The sequence below is a fragment of the Ascaphus truei genome, unplaced genomic scaffold (assembly GCF_040206685.1).
Source record: "Ascaphus truei isolate aAscTru1 unplaced genomic scaffold, aAscTru1.hap1 HAP1_SCAFFOLD_199, whole genome shotgun sequence".
Classification (NCBI taxonomy): domain Eukaryota; kingdom Metazoa; phylum Chordata; class Amphibia; order Anura; family Ascaphidae; genus Ascaphus; species Ascaphus truei.
In genome coordinates this window covers 422,503-438,583 of record NW_027454897.1, presented here as the reverse complement: position 1 = coordinate 438,583, position 16,081 = coordinate 422,503, and positions in this window count along the sequence as shown.

Sequence of the window (16,081 nt, the reverse complement as noted above, 5' to 3'; positions counted from 1 at the left end):
CCATTTTACCGCTGAACCTAAAAATGGGTAGAAAGTACTTTTTCTCCCTTCCTGTTAATGCCACAGACTTCGCCTTTACAGGGCACACGTTTTCTATCTTCCCCGCTTCAGCCCATGAAATATTGAGCTTCAAATGTGTTGTTAACGTTGTGTAAAAAAGTTGCTCACAGCTGTTTTGGGAACACATTGTGAAATCGCGTATATCTTTGCTTCTACACATAGGAATGTATTGTGCTTTGCTTTACACACTATTCTACAGTCAAGAGGAGAGAATTCATCAAGTTTAATAAGCAAAAACACTGTATAAGTCGAATTTCAGCATTTTTGTGTGACCGGGAAAACCACAGTCACAAGCCGAGATGCAGTTCCATAGAAACTTGCCGTTTTACCGCTGAACCTAAAAATGGGTAGAAAGTACTTTTTCTCCCTTCCTGTTGACCTGTTGAAGTGGCTTGACCTTTATTAGTGAGCCTGGTTACCCCTTCTCGGAACCACAGACTTAGAAATCGCCAGCTCATATACAGTGCATAAAATATATTTATATATATACCCTTATACAGTACACCATTTTAATAAAAAATATCACAAAATTCTTCTAAGTCCCTCGGGAAGAGTGAAAGACGCACACGTTCATTTTCAGAGCTCCTAGACCTTCCTATAAGAAGTTAGCCAAAAAGTAGCTTCGAAAAACGCTTAGGTTAAGTTTCAGAGTTGCTTCTAATGTACCAAAGCTGGACTTAGACATAATTTCACTCTCACAACATTATGGCTGGTTGGAGACAGTCCGAACCACAAGTACCGAGTCCATGGTTCTGGCCGTATACTGGGGGGACGGGGACGACTCCCATTAACCCCTGACTATACCGGGGATACGCTTATCACAATGCCTTTCTGGTCTGTGCTGAAGCAGGGCATTCTGGCAGCCAAGTGGCTTGACCTTTATTAGTGAGCCTGGTTACCCCCTCTCGGAACCACAGACTTAGAAATCGCCAGCTCATATACAGTGCATAAAATATATTTATATATATACCCTTATACACCATTTAATAAAAAATATCACAAAATTCTTCTAAGTCCCTCGGGAAGAGTGAAAGACGTGCACGTTCATTTTCAGAGCTCCTAGACCTTCCTATAAGAAGTTAGCCAAAAAGTAGCTTCGAAAAACGCTTAGGTTAAGTTTCAGAGTTGCTTCTAATTTACCAAAGCTGGACTTAGACATAATTTCACTCTCACAACATTATGGCTGGTTGGAGACAGTCCGAACCACAAGTACCGGGTCCATGGTTCTGGCCGTATACTGGGGGGGCGGGGACGACTCCCATTAACCCCTGACTATACCGGGGATACGCTTATCACAATGCCTTTCTGGTCTGTGCTGAAGCACGGCATTCTGGCAGCCAAGTGGCTTGACCTTTATTAGTGAGCCTGGTTACCCCCTCTCGGAACCACAGACTTAGAAATTGCCAGCTCATATACAGTGCATAAAATATATTTATATATATACCCTTATACACCATTTTAATAAAAAATATCACAAAATTCTTCTAAGTCCCTCGGGAAGAGTGAAAGACGCGCACGTACATTTTCAGAGCTCCTAGACCTTCCTATAAGAAGTTAGCCAAAAAGTAGCTTCGAAAAACGCTTAGGTTAAGTTTCAGAGTTGCTTCTAATGTACCAAAGCTGGACTTAGACATAATTTCACTCTCACAACATTATGGCTGGTTGGAGACAGTCCGAACCACAAGTACCGGGTCCATGGTTCTGGCCGTATACTGGGGGGACGGGGACGACTCCCATTAACCCCTGACTATACCGGGGATACGCTTATCACAATGCCTTTCTGGTCTGTGCTGAAGCAGGGCATTCTGGCAGCCAAGTGGCTTGACCTTTATTAGTGAGCCTGGTTACCCCCTCTCGGAACCACAGACTTAGAAATCGCCAGCTCATATACAGTGCATAAAATATATTTATATATATACCCTTATACACCATTTAATAAAAAATATCACAAAATTCTTCTAAGTCCCTCGGGAAGAGTGAAAGACGCGCACGTTCATTTTCAGAGCTCCTAGACCTTCCTATAAGAAGTTAGCCAAAAAGTAGCTTCGAAAAACGCTTAGGTTAAGTTTCAGAGTTGCTTCTAATGTACCAAAGCTGGACTTAGACATAATTTCACTCTCACAACATTATGGCTGGTTGGAGAGAGTCCGAACCACAAGTACCGGGTCCATGGTTCTGGCCGTATACTGGGGGGACGGGGACGACTCCCATTAACCCCTGACTATACCGGGGATACGCTTATCACAATGCCTTTCTGGTCTGTGCTGAAGCAGGGCATTCTGGCAGCCAAGTGGCTTGACCTTTATTAGTGAGCCTGGTTACCCCCTCTCGGAACCACAGACTTAGAAATCGCCAGCTCATATACAGTGCATAAAATATATTTATATATATACCCTTATACACCATTTTAATAAAAAATATCACAAAATTCTTCTAAGTCCCTCGGGAAGAGTGAAAGACGCGCACGTTCATTTTCAGAGCTCCTAGACCTTCCTATAAGAAGTTAGCCAAAAAGTAGCTTCGAAAAACGCTTAGGTTAAGTTTCAGAGTTGCTTCTAATGTACCAAAGCTGGACTTAGACATAATTTCACTCTCACAACATTATGGCTGGTTGGAGACAGTCCGAACCACAAGTACCGGGTCCATGGTTCTGGCCGTATACTGGGGGGACGGGGACGACTCCCATTAACCCCTGACTATACCGGGGATACGCTTATCACAATGCCTTTCTGGTCTGTGCTGAAGCAGGGCATTCTGGCAGCCAAGTGGCTTGACCTTTATTAGTGAGCCTGGTTACCCCCTCTCGGAACCACAGACTTAGAAATCGCCAGCTCATATACAGTGCATAAAATATATTTATATATATACCCTTATACACCATTTTAATAAAAAATATCACAAAATTCTTCTAAGTCCCTCGGGAAGAGTGAAAGACGCGCACGTTCATTTTCAGAGCTCCTAGACCTTCCTATAAGAAGTTAGCCAAAAAGTAGCTTCGAAAAACGCTTAGGTTAAGTTTCAGAGTTGCTTCTAATGTACCAAAGCTGGACTTAGACATAATTTCACTCTCACAACATTATGGCTGGTTGGAGACAGTCCGAACCACAAGTACCGGGTCCATGGTTCTGGCCGTATACTGGGGGGGCGGGGACGACTCCCATTAACCCCTGACTATACCGGGGATACGCTTATCACAATGTCTTTCTGGTCTGTGCTGAAGCACGGCATTCTGGCAGCCAAGTGGCTTGACCTTTATTAGTGAGCCTGGTTACCCCCTCTCGGAACCACAGACTTAGAAATCGCCAGCTCATATACAGTGCATAAAATATATTTATATATATACCCTTATACACCATTTAATAAAAAATATCACAAAATTCTTCTAAGTCCCTCGGGAAGAGTGAAAGACGCGCACGTTCATTTTCAGAGCTCCTAGACCTTCCTATAAGAAGTTAGCCAAAAAGTAGCTTCGAAAAACGCTTAGGTTAAGTTTCAGAGTTGCTTCTAATGTACCAAAGCTGGACTTAGACATAATTTCACTCTCACAACATTATGGCTGGTTGGAGACAGTCCGAACCACAAGTACCGGGTCCATGGTTCTGGCCGTATACTGGGGGGACGGGGACGACTCCCATTAACCCCTGACTATACCGGGGATACGCTTATCACAATGCCTTTCTGGTCTGTGCTGAAGCAGGGCATTCTGGCAGCCAAGTGGCTTGACCTTTATTAGTGAGCCTGGTTACCCCCTCTCGGAACCACAGACTTAGAAATCGCCAGCTCATATACAGTGCATAAAATATATTTATATATATACCCTTATACACCATTTTAATAAAAAATATCACAAAATTCTTCTAAGTCCCTCGGGAAGAGTGAAAGACGCGCACGTTCATTTTCAGAGCTCCTAGACCTTCCTATAAGAAGTTAGCCAAAAAGTAGCTTCGAAAAACGCTTAGGTTAAGTTTCAGAGTTGCTTCTAATGTACCAAAGCTGGACTTAGACATAATTTCACTCTCACAACATTATAGCTGGTTGGAGAGAGTCCGAACCACAAGTACCGGGTCCATGGTTCTGGCCGTATACTGGGGGGACGGGGACGACTCCCATTAACCCCTGACTATACCGGGGATACGCTTATCACAATGCCTTTCTGGTCTGTGCTGAAGCAGGGCATTCTGGCAGCCAAGTGGCTTGACCTTTATTAGTGAGCCTGGTTACCCCCTCTCGGAACCACAGACTTAGAAATCGCCAGCTCATATACAGTGCATAAAATATATTTATATATATACCCTTATACACCATTTTAATAAAAAATATCACAAAATTCTTCTAAGTCCCTCGGGAAGAGTTAAAGACGCGCACGTTCATTTTCAGAGCTCCTAGACCTTCCTATAAGAAGTTAGCCAAAAAGTAGCTTCGAAAAACGCTTAGGTTAAGTTTCAGAGTTGCTTCTAATGTACCAAAGCTGGACTTAGACATAATTTCACTCTCACAACATTATGGCTGGTTGGAGACAGTCCGAACCACAAGTACCGGGTCCATGGTTCTGGCCGTATACTGGGGGGACGGGGACGACTCCCATTAACCCCTGACTATACCGGGGATACGCTTATCACAATGCCTTTCTGGTCTGTGCTGAAGCAGGGCATTCTGGCAGCCAAGTGGCTTGACCTTTATTAGTGAGCCTGGTTACCCCCTCTCGGAACCACAGACTTAGAAATCGCCAGCTCATATACAGTGCATAAAATATATTTATATATATACCCTTATACACCATTTAATAAAAAATATCACAAAATTCTTCTAAGTCCCTCGGGAAGAGTGAAAGACGCGCACGTTCATTTTCAGAGCTCCTAGACCTTCCTATAAGAAGTTAGCCAAAAAGTAGCTTCGAAAAACGCTTAGGTTAAGTTTCAGAGTTGCTTCTAATGTACCAAAGCTGGACTTAGACATAATTTCACTCTCACAACATTATGGCTTGTTGGAGACAGTCCGAACCACAAGTACCGGGTCCATGGTTCTGGCCGTATACTGGGGGGGACGGGGACGACTCCCATTAACCCCTGACTATACCGGGGATACGCTAATCACAATGCCTTTCTGGTCTGTGCTGAAGCACGGCATTCTGGCAGCCAAGTGGCTTGACCTTTATTAGTGAGCCTGGTTACCCCCTCTCGGAACCACAGACTTAGAAATCGCCAGCTCATATACAGTGCATAAAATATATTTATATATATACCCTTATACACCATTTGATAAAAAATATCACAAAATTCTTCTAAGTCACTCGGGAAGAGTGAAAGACGCGCACGTTCATTTTCAGAGCTCCTAGACCTTCCTATAAGAAGTTAGCCAAAAAGTAGCTTCGAAAAACGCTTAGGTTAAGTTTCAGAGTTGCTTCTAATGTACCAAAGCTGGACTTAGACATAATTTCACTCTCACAACATTATGGCTGGTTGGAGACAGTCCGAACCACAAGTACCGGGTCCATGGTTCTGGCCGTATACTGGGGGGACGGGGACGACTCCCATTAACCCCTGACTATACCGGGGATACGCTTATCACAATGCCTTTCTGGTCTGTGCTGAAGCAGGGCATTCTGGCAGCCAAGTGGCTTGACCTTTATTAGTGAGCCTGGTTACCCCCTCTCGGAACCACAGACTTAGAAATCGCCAGCTCATATACAGTGCATAAAATATATTTATATATATACCCTTATACACCATTTAATAAAAAATATCACAAAATTCTTCTAAGTCCCTCGGGAAGAGTGAAAGACGCGCACGTTCATTTTCAGAGCTCCTAGACCTTCCTATAAGAAGTTAGCCAAAAAGTAGCTTCGAAAAACGCTTAGGTTAAGTTTCAGAGTTGCTTCTAATGTACCAAAGCTGGACTTAGACATAATTTCACTCTCACAACATTATGGCTTGTTGGAGACAGTCCGAACCACAAGTACCGGGTCCATGGTTCTGGCCGTATACTGGGGGGGACGGGGACGACTCCCATTAACCCCTGACTATACCGGGGATACGCTAATCACAATGCCTTTCTGGTCTGTGCTGAAGCACGGCATTCTGGCAGCCAAGTGGCTTGACCTTTATTAGTGAGCCTGGTTACCCCCTCTCGGAACCACAGACTTAGAAATCGCCAGCTCATATACAGTGCATAAAATATATTTATATATATACCCTTATACACCATTTAATAAAAAATATCACAAAATTCTTCTAAGTCACTCGGGAAGAGTGAAAGACGCGCACGTTCATTTTCAGAGCTCCTAGACCTTCCTATAAGAAGTTAGCCAAAAAGTAGTTTCGAAAAACGCTTAGGTTAAGTTTCAGAGTTGCTTCTAATGTACCAAAGCTGGACTTAGACATAATTTCACTCTCACAACATTATGGCTGGTTGGAGACAGTCCGAACCACAAGTACCGGGTCCATGGTTCTGGCCGTATACTGGGGGGACGGGGACGACTCCCATTAACCCCTGACTATACCGGGGATACGCTTATCACAATGCCTTTCTGGTCTGTGCTGAAGCAGGGCATTCTGGCAGCCAAGTGGCTTGACCTTTATTAGTGAGCCTGGTTACCCCCTCTCGGAACCACAGACTTAGAAATCGCCAGCTCATATACAGTGCATAAAATATATTTCTATATATACCCTTATACACCATTTTAATAAAAAATATCACAAATTTCTTCTAAGTCCCTCGGGAAGAGTGAAAGACGCGCACGTTCATTTTCAGAGCTCCTAGACCTTCCTATAAGAAGTTAGCCAAAAAGTAGTTTCGAAAAACGCTTAGGTTAAGTTTCAGAGTTGCTTCTAATGTACCAAAGCTGGACTTAGACATAATTTCACTCTCACAACATTATGGCTGGTTGGAGAGAGTCCGAACCACAAGTACCGGGTCCATGGTTCTGGCCGTATACTGGGGGGACGGGGACGACTCCCATTAACCCCTGACTATACCGGGGATACGCTTATCACAATGCCTTTCTGGTCTGTGCTGAAGCAGGGCATTCTGGCAGCCAAGTGGCTTGACCTTTATTAGTGAGCCTGGTTACCCCCTCTCGGAACCACAGACTTAGAAAGTGCCAGCTCATATACAGTGCATAAAATATATTTATATATATACCCTTATACACCATTTTAATAAAAAATATCACAAAATTCTTCTAAGTCCCTCGGGAAGAGTGAAAGACGCGCACGTTCATTTTCAGAGCTCCTAGACCTTCCTATAAGAAGTTAGCCAAAAAGTAGCTTCGAAAAACGCTTAGGTTAAGTTTCAGAGTTGCTTCTAATGTACCAAAGCTGGACTTAGACATAATTTCACTCTCACAACATTATGGCTTGTTGGAGACAGTCCGAACCACAAGTACCGGGTCCATGGTTCTGGCCGTATACTGGGGGGGACGGGGACGACTCCCATTAACCCCTGACTATACCGGGGATACGCTAATCACAATGCCTTTCTGGTCTGTGCTGAAGCACGGCATTCTGGCAGCCAAGTGGCTTGACCTTTATTAGTGCGCCTGGTTACCCCCTCTCGGAACCACAGACTTAGAAATCGCCAGCTCATATACAGTGCATAAAATATATTTATATATATACCCTTATACACCATTTAATAAAAAATATCACAAAATTCTTCTAAGTCACTCGGGAAGAGTGAAAGACGCGCACGTTCATTTTCAGAGCTCCTAGACCTTCCTATAAGAAGTTAGCCAAAAAGTCGTTTCGAAAAACGCTTAGGTTAAGTTTCAGAGTTGCTTCTAATGTACCAAAGCTGGACTTAGACATAATTTCACTCTCACAACATTATGGCTGGTTGGAGACAGTCCGAACCACAAGTACCGGGTCCATGGTTCTGGCCGTATACTGGGGGGACGGGGACGACTCCCATTAACCCCTGACTATACCGGGGATACGCTTATCACAATGCCTTTCTGGTCTGTGCTGAAGCAGGGCATTCTGGCAGCCAAGTGGCTTGACCTTTATTAGTGAGCCTGGTTACCCCCTCTCGGAACCACAGACTTAGAAATCGCCAGCTCATATACAGTGCATAAAATATATTTATATATATACCCTTATACACCATTTTAATAAAAAATATCACAAATTTCTTCTAAGTCCCTCGGGAAGAGTGAAAGACGCGCACGTTCATTTTCAGAGCTCCTAGACCTTCCTATAAGAAGTTAGCCAAAAAGTAGTTTCGAAAAACGCTTAGGTTAAGTTTCAGAGTTGCTTCTAATGTACCAAAGCTGGACTTAGACATAATTTCACTCTCACAACATTATGGCTGGTTGGAGAGAGTCCGAACCACAAGTACCGGGTCCATGGTTCTGGCCGTATACTGGGGGGACGGGGACGACTCCCATTAACCCCTGACTATACCGGGGATACGCTTATCACAATGCCTTTCTGGTCTGTGCTGAAGCAGGGCATTCTGGCAGCCAAGTGGCTTGACCTTTATTAGTGAGCCTGGTTACCCCCTCTCGGAACCACAGACTTAGAAATCGCCAGCTCATATACAGTGCATAAAATATATTTATATATATACCCTTATACACCATTTTAATAAAAAATATCACAAAATTCTTCTAAGTCCCTCGGGAAGAGTGAAAGACGCGCACGTTCATTTTCAGAGCTCCTAGACCTTCCTATAAGAAGTTAGCCAAAAAGTAGCTTCGAAAAACGCTTAGGTTAAGTTTCAGAGTTGCTTCTAATGTACCAAAGCTGGACTTAGACATAATTTCACTCTCACAACATTATGGCTGGTTGGAGAGAATCCGAACCACAAGTACCGGGTCCATGGTTCTGGCCGTATACTGGGGGGACGGGGACGACTCCCATTAACCCCTGACTATACCGGGGATACGCTTATCACAATGCCTTTCTGGTCTGTGCTGAAGCAGGGCATTCTGGCAGCCAAGTGGCTTGACCTTTATTAGTGAGCCTGGTTACCCCCTCTCGGAACCACAGACTTAGAGTCTCCCTTTCAGGCGATAAGTTCAAGACTTCTACCGCCGCTTTCATTGACTCAGGAGCTGGAGGAAACTTCGTGGATCTTGAATTCGCCAGGTTAAACCGCATACCACTCGTGAGAAAGAAGGTTCCCATCGCACTCGTCTGTATCGATGGACGTCCTCTTACCCCGGCCCACATCTCCTTAGAGACGGCTCCCTTGCTTCTGTCCTCACATCTGCACAAGGAGATCTTAGTTCTCGATGCCACTCACGCTCCTGGGATACCCATCACCCTTGGTCTTCCTTGGCTACAGCTTAACAATCCTCTCATTGACTGGACTTCCTCTGCTCCCATTTCCTGGAGGCCGAGGTCAGACGAGACTCATCAACTGCTGGCCAATACCTCTGTTCCCGAAGTTATTCTACCTTCCATTTACCATCAATTCCGGGACGTTTTCAATAAGGTACAGTCAGACCTCTTGCCGCCACACAGGACTTACGATTGTCCGATCGATCTAGTTCCCGGTTACTCCCTACCCAATATGTATAAACGTAGAGATTGACGCTCATACAAGTGTATGGACTCACAAGCTGTATTACAGCATATAGGTAGATAGGAACTTCTATAAATAATTCCAGCATGTATATAATACTAGGTCAAGGGGGGACATGAACATGGGACCTAGCGGTCAGTCAGCGCGACTACCGCAGATATGGTTTACCCTGCTTACCCCCCTTAACATATACACTTCCCTAAATACACTTATCTACTTAGATTAGAATATAGTCTTCTAAAATGATTGAAGTCTAAATGTAGCTTTGTGACTGCTTAAAACATCTTCTTTCTCTTTATTTATCAAAGGTTATTCAATGTGATTAGTGTTTGTTTTTAATGTAATCCTAAACTAAAGTAGCACTGTGTCTGTTTGCAAAGTTTAGCTATGGGCAAAATATGTTTGTCTCTTTTTTTAACATTAATAAAGTTGTTGAGTGTAAAAAAATGTAGCTTTCATCCCTCTTCCGCCTTCGCCCAATAGGAGCACAGCTGGCATGCGTTCCAGGGTGGAAACGGACGCATCCCAGTGACGTGGTCTCTGACTCTAGGACTAGTGCCAGAGGGGAGGCGATGTCACAGAGATGCGACGCGTCGCCGGCGCGCATGCGCAGTGTACTCGGTTGGGCGATTTTGGCGCAAAACGGGTGTATTAAAGGTAAGGAGGTATAGTGATGTGGTACACCTTGATAAAGTCCCGTGGGACGAAACATGTCGGTTGTGGGCTGTGTTTCTGTCCCTGTGCATTTATCCAATAAATCACCCTCAGTTTTAGCACGGAGTTGTGCCCTTTATTCATTTTTTCTACAGGATTCTCCCTGCAGACTTCTACTTCAGCTGTGCTCCTTGCTTCCCAAAACTCTACTCCCTACCCAAGTCCAAGACCTACCCCTTGTCGTTACCAGAATCTCACGCTATGGATGAATATATCCAGGAGAATCTCAAGAAAGGCTTTATTCGTCACTCCAATTCCCCAGCAGGGGCTGGGTTTTTCTTCGTCAAGAAAAAGGACGGATCGTTGAGGCCTTGCATCGACTACAGGGGTTTAAACCACATCACTATTAAAAATCGTTACCCCTTCCCCTTATTACCGAACTGTTCGATAAATTACAGGGGGCCAAGATTTTTTCCAAGTTAGATCTACATGGTGCCTATAACCTGGTGCGCATCAGGAAGGGGGATGAATGGAAGATGGCCTTCAACACGCGTCGCGGAATCACTCCCCTCGGCGATTCCTCTGCACAGCGCCGGGCGCGCCCACGCCCTCCTGCACGCACACCTGCACCATCCACTGGCTCTGTTCACACGCGTACACGAGTTACGGAGCAAGCTCAGTCTGCACACTCTTATTCCCGTCCCCCGGACCTCAGGCTCCGCCCCCGCACACTGCACGGGCATACTCAGGTTACTAACAAGACTCACCTGGCCTGTTATGCCTGCACCAATCTGCAGTGTCTCCCTGTAGCTCTTCCTGTCCCGCCTCCGTTCCTAATTAGACCTTCCTGCTTTATCTAGCTCCTCTCTGCTCAGTCTTTGCTCGACATAGTCTCTGTATGGAAGTACTTCTGGATTCTCTCAGTGTTTTCACAGGTTCTGACGCAGCTCGTACGACTACGCCTCTGGCTCTCGATCTCGGCACTCCTTGGACAACGCTCACTCTGGTAACCCCTTGAACTCGGCTTGGACTACGACCTATCTCCACTCTCCACTCCCTGACTTCGGAAAGGCATCATTCACTCTATCTCTACAACCGGTACCGGCAAGTATTGTCTACCTTACTACACCTGGCCTGGCAACGCTTCATACCACACTACGGACACGCTCCCTTTGCTGCGGGTGCGTGTATTACCACTTCCCCCTTCAGCTCAGGGGACGGGTCTGGTCTGCGGGCAGCACCGGCGTAACAAGCGCCTCCATCTATAGTAAGCCCCAGGAATGCGGGGAGGAATCCTTACCACAGAGATTCCCCACAGGGATGAGAGATTCCAGTCTCACACACGGATTATCTTTAAAAGCAGCAGTCTCTTTATTCTCTTGGGCAGCAGCAGCAGCAGCCGACAGGTACAGTTGATGCACAGTCCACTAACTGTTCTCCCTTATGATGTTCCCTGCCGTCACTCTGGACCCAAAGGTCATCCAGAGTGGGGCTAGCTCTTCCCTCACCCCCTAAGCAGGGTGAGAGGTATTTGGTCCACCTCACTAACTACAGCTATTTCAGCTCTACTCATGAGCTGATCACTCCTCTCCTCACTAACTCACTCACTCACTACTCTCAGACTGACAGAACAGAACACACTAAATAGGAAATGCACTGCTCTTTTATGATCTCAGCAGGCACCGCCCCTGTGTCTCTTGCTTTGACACAGGGTCAGGTGACCTACCTCCACCACTCAGGGCAAGTGCTTGAAGTGGGGGGAACCCATTATAACTCCAGGCAACCTGCCCTTACCAGGGATTATACCAGGAGAAGGATAGAACTATAGCACCATTTCTTACCAGGGCTACATATAATAGGATTGCAGCAATAAAAGTACAGTACTACATTAAGACGTATATTCAAAATAGGAGGTAAATGAATAGAAGATTATTTACAGGGAAAAATCAGAGTGTAGACAAAGAGAATAATAATCTACTGAGGATGTAACGGACAAGCACACATTCTCAATCACAGACAGGTTATTGCCCCACAACCAGTGTATGTATGTATATATATACAGTATTTCAATATCCCTTTTAATTGCTAATAGTAAAGCTTCTCTCTGCATTGATCTAAATCATTTTCAGATGAGGTTTTAGAGGACAGATCCAAACCGCCCCCCCCCCCCCCTTCATTTCTTTAATACAAGAATGAAGCAGACGGTCTCGGGAGCAGAACCCCGTTAATTTCAGCTCTGGGGTCCCCCTGCTTCCGAAGATACTGTCCTCCGAAGGGGGTGCCTGTATCTCCTGCAGTTTTCTGCAGTTTAAAGCCCCCGATCACATGGGCCAATAGGAAGTTGCACCTGATGACATTACGGCTTCCTATTGGCTCGCGAGCTTTGAAAAGCAGTCGTAATGTGAACCCTGGAGTGGCTTCCGGCACCCACCACGGAGGTAAGTACCTCTGGAAGCAGGGGGTCCCCAGATGTGAAATTAATGGGGTTCCACTCCGGAGACCCCCTGCTTGAATTCTGTATTTAAAAAAATTAAAGAAAACAACAAAACAAACGGCTTGGATTTCCTCTGCAGGGGGGACATTATTGCTAAGAGGGTAATGATCAGTAATTAATCTTGTAACAAAGCTCCCATCAGGCGTCCAAGGATCGGCAATTTTCAGATTCAGTCCATTTTCTTGGTACCATTTTTACACAGACAGTACTTAGAGATAACATTTGTAAATGTACCCACCCCTTATTTATTTTTTTATATATAAACCAATAACTTTGACATATAGCCATTTCTAATTATGTCAGCTGCAGCAGATCACAGGGACCCTGTGTGTGCACGTACAAAAGAACCTAATACAAATGTTGACTGATGTCATCAACATTGAGGTTACATCACCAGATAATGCCAATTCTATGCCGTTCTTATTAACACAAGTTAAAACTGCAGTAGATTACTATTCTGTGATTTAAAGAGATTTATGGTGGTATCAGCTTAAATCTGCTTTCTTCTTTATTAAAGTTATTAGGTCTTTAGCCTTTAAAAAAAAAAAAAAAAAAGCATTTAATCATTTTTTTTTCTTTTTATGGGCGCATAGATGAATGTTGTTATGAACAGATGGCAACACCCCAAGAGAGAAACAGAAGAATTCCAGGTGCTGTCTTCTATTTTATATTTCCAAGCAAGACACAAACATACACGAATACTCTGATCACAGTAGAGAACTCTGAACAGCTTCACATTTTCAATGTGTAATCATTACTATACGCTTGACACAGCCTGGATGAGGTAAAGGAAGATGTATACATTGGTGAGGCTGATGTGGTAGAAAGTCTTGACTGGTCAGATTAAGGAATAAAAGCGTTTTAAAAGCAATATCTATTCTCTCTCTTCTCTCTCTTCTCTCTCTCTCTCTCTCTCTCTCTCTCTCTCTCTCTCTCTCTCTCTCTCTCTCTCTCTCTCTCTCTCTCTCATTATGCACGCCAAACTATAAGACCTAGGGCAACCAAACTTGGAAGGTTTACTTTATGTATAAAAACCATAGTCATGGTTTGGATCCTCTCGAACATTCCAAAGAGGGTGCTGCTAGGAACGTTATGTTCCATGTGCTGTAACTGGTAGGCTTTGTATCTGGCACGTGCCATCATAATGCACATAGCCTGGTTGGTAGCAGATAAGGAGAGTCAGATAGCTATAAAGTTTACCCAGAAAGCAGACGAAGAAAGAAAGAGGAAGTCAGGTGGCACGTGAGGAGAAAAATCGGGTTATAACGGAAGGTCTGCTGCAGCTATATCAAATCGAATTGTACTGGAGAACAGGAGGAGACATAATGTATAAGGGAGATGTTTTATAGAGCTATAAGCAAAAATCCCTGAGTCCTCGGTTAAGCCGGTGTGAGTAGCCTCTACTCACTATTAAGCACCGCCCTGTGACTCCTTTGGATTGAAGCTGCTAGCATGGCTGCTGCTAAACTGTGTGCGTCCTCCGGTTTGCCCCCGGTGGCGTTTCCTCGATCAAAAAAGTAGACAGAACAAAAAAGGATCAAAGTAACAGCTGCTCCAAGGTAGAAAAAAATGGGGAAACCCACCAGCCATAGAAAATTAAAAACAATTTATTAGGCTACATAAAAAACATAAAGACAGTGAAAAAACTCCACCCACGCATTTCACGCCACCTATGGTGCTTTTTCAAGGAAAAAGATTCCCCATTTTTTCTACCTTGGAAGAGATGTTACTTTGATTTTTTTTTGTTCTACAGACATAAATTGGCATATTTTATTATTATTTTATTACAAACTTTGAAAGAAAGACTGTTGATCACATTTTCCTTTTATTTTATTTGTTTACTATATTCTTCAGGTGGAATTTGAGGAACAAGTGTGTTATGCAGCACTGGACCTCAGCCCTAAAAAGCCCAGGAAAAATAAAAAAAAGAAAGCCTGCCATATAGATGCTCAAGATTGTGTGGAGGACAGAAAACCCCTGAAGCCTGGCAATATCGTATCTAGATCCAGCATATACCTCAACAGTGAGCAGTTAAAAGCTGAAAGCAATGCCGCAGAGGATATGATCCATGACGACCCAATCAGGCTCTACCACCTAATACATATGTAACCCTTCTATGGTACCCCACCTGACATGAGATTGGGGGTACACTCCTTCTGGTCACTGAGTGGTCTGGGTGCTGTGACCTGCTGGTAAACAGGAGGGCTGAGTGCTCCGCGGTGTTGTGGGGAGAACCCAGGACAGGGACAGGAGGTGTGGTGTGGGACAGGTTACCTTGTTCTCTCAGGGTGCACAGTGCCTCCAGCCAGCAGGGATCCCCTGGGTCTACAGAGGAGAGACCCCCACTGACACTCCATTCTCCATACACAGGGACACACACAGCAGCTTCTTTTCTGTGGATCTTTATTCAGAGCAGCATAGATGTGCAGACAGCATACAGCATGATATCACAGGCTTGGAGTAATCTCTGCCCCTCTGCTCATGGGAGCTTAAATTCCCCTCCCTCCTCACCCAGGTGGGGAAGGAGGGAGAGAACTCTTCTTGGCTTGCTATCTCTCTCAGCTCTCTCTGAAGACTAACTCCTGATCACTAACTAACATACTATATTTTTGGAGACATGTCTCAATTTGAATATCCTCAGGGAGTGTCTCTAACTTTGAATCATTACAACTCAAAGCTGGATAACGATTGTCTCACACACACATCCGGGGGTGTTCCAACCCATATCCACCCTTTGGATTAACATGCTCAAAGGTTGCTTAGGCCCGCCTCTGAATATTGCTACAATACTTCAGAGCTGAAACTCACAAACAGGCTAACTGAAGGAATGAACCTTTCCACTGCCCGTTCTAACAGGACTGACAGAGGAAAGGCCCAGAATTAGCAATAGCTGCCGAAGGCCAGGCTATACATAAAACAAGAAACATATCTACAGAGGACCAAAATCAAACTGATTGACCCACCCGAAGCAGAATTTGTGATCTGCTGACTGGGATTTTTTTGTGCTTAATATGATCTGGGGTACTTGCATCATCTGTACTTGGCATATACCACGAACGGAAAAAGTGTAATTGCGAAAATAATATACTGAGCAATAAACAAGAAGAATATAAAGGAAGCATGTTGAAAGAAAACATGATAGGGAGCTCACTTTAACAGGTCAACGGCCTCTAGATTCTTTTAGTACTGAGATGAGAAAAGGTACAAGCACAGATCCCTCATGACCAATTGTTAGTAGCCTTATTTACTGACTGTGGGACCTTCCTTAGGTCTTACAGTAGTAGTAGAAAATGAGTGTGCTGAAAGCTCTTTCATCTCACTGGTAAAGATGTTTGCAGTAGTGTGAAA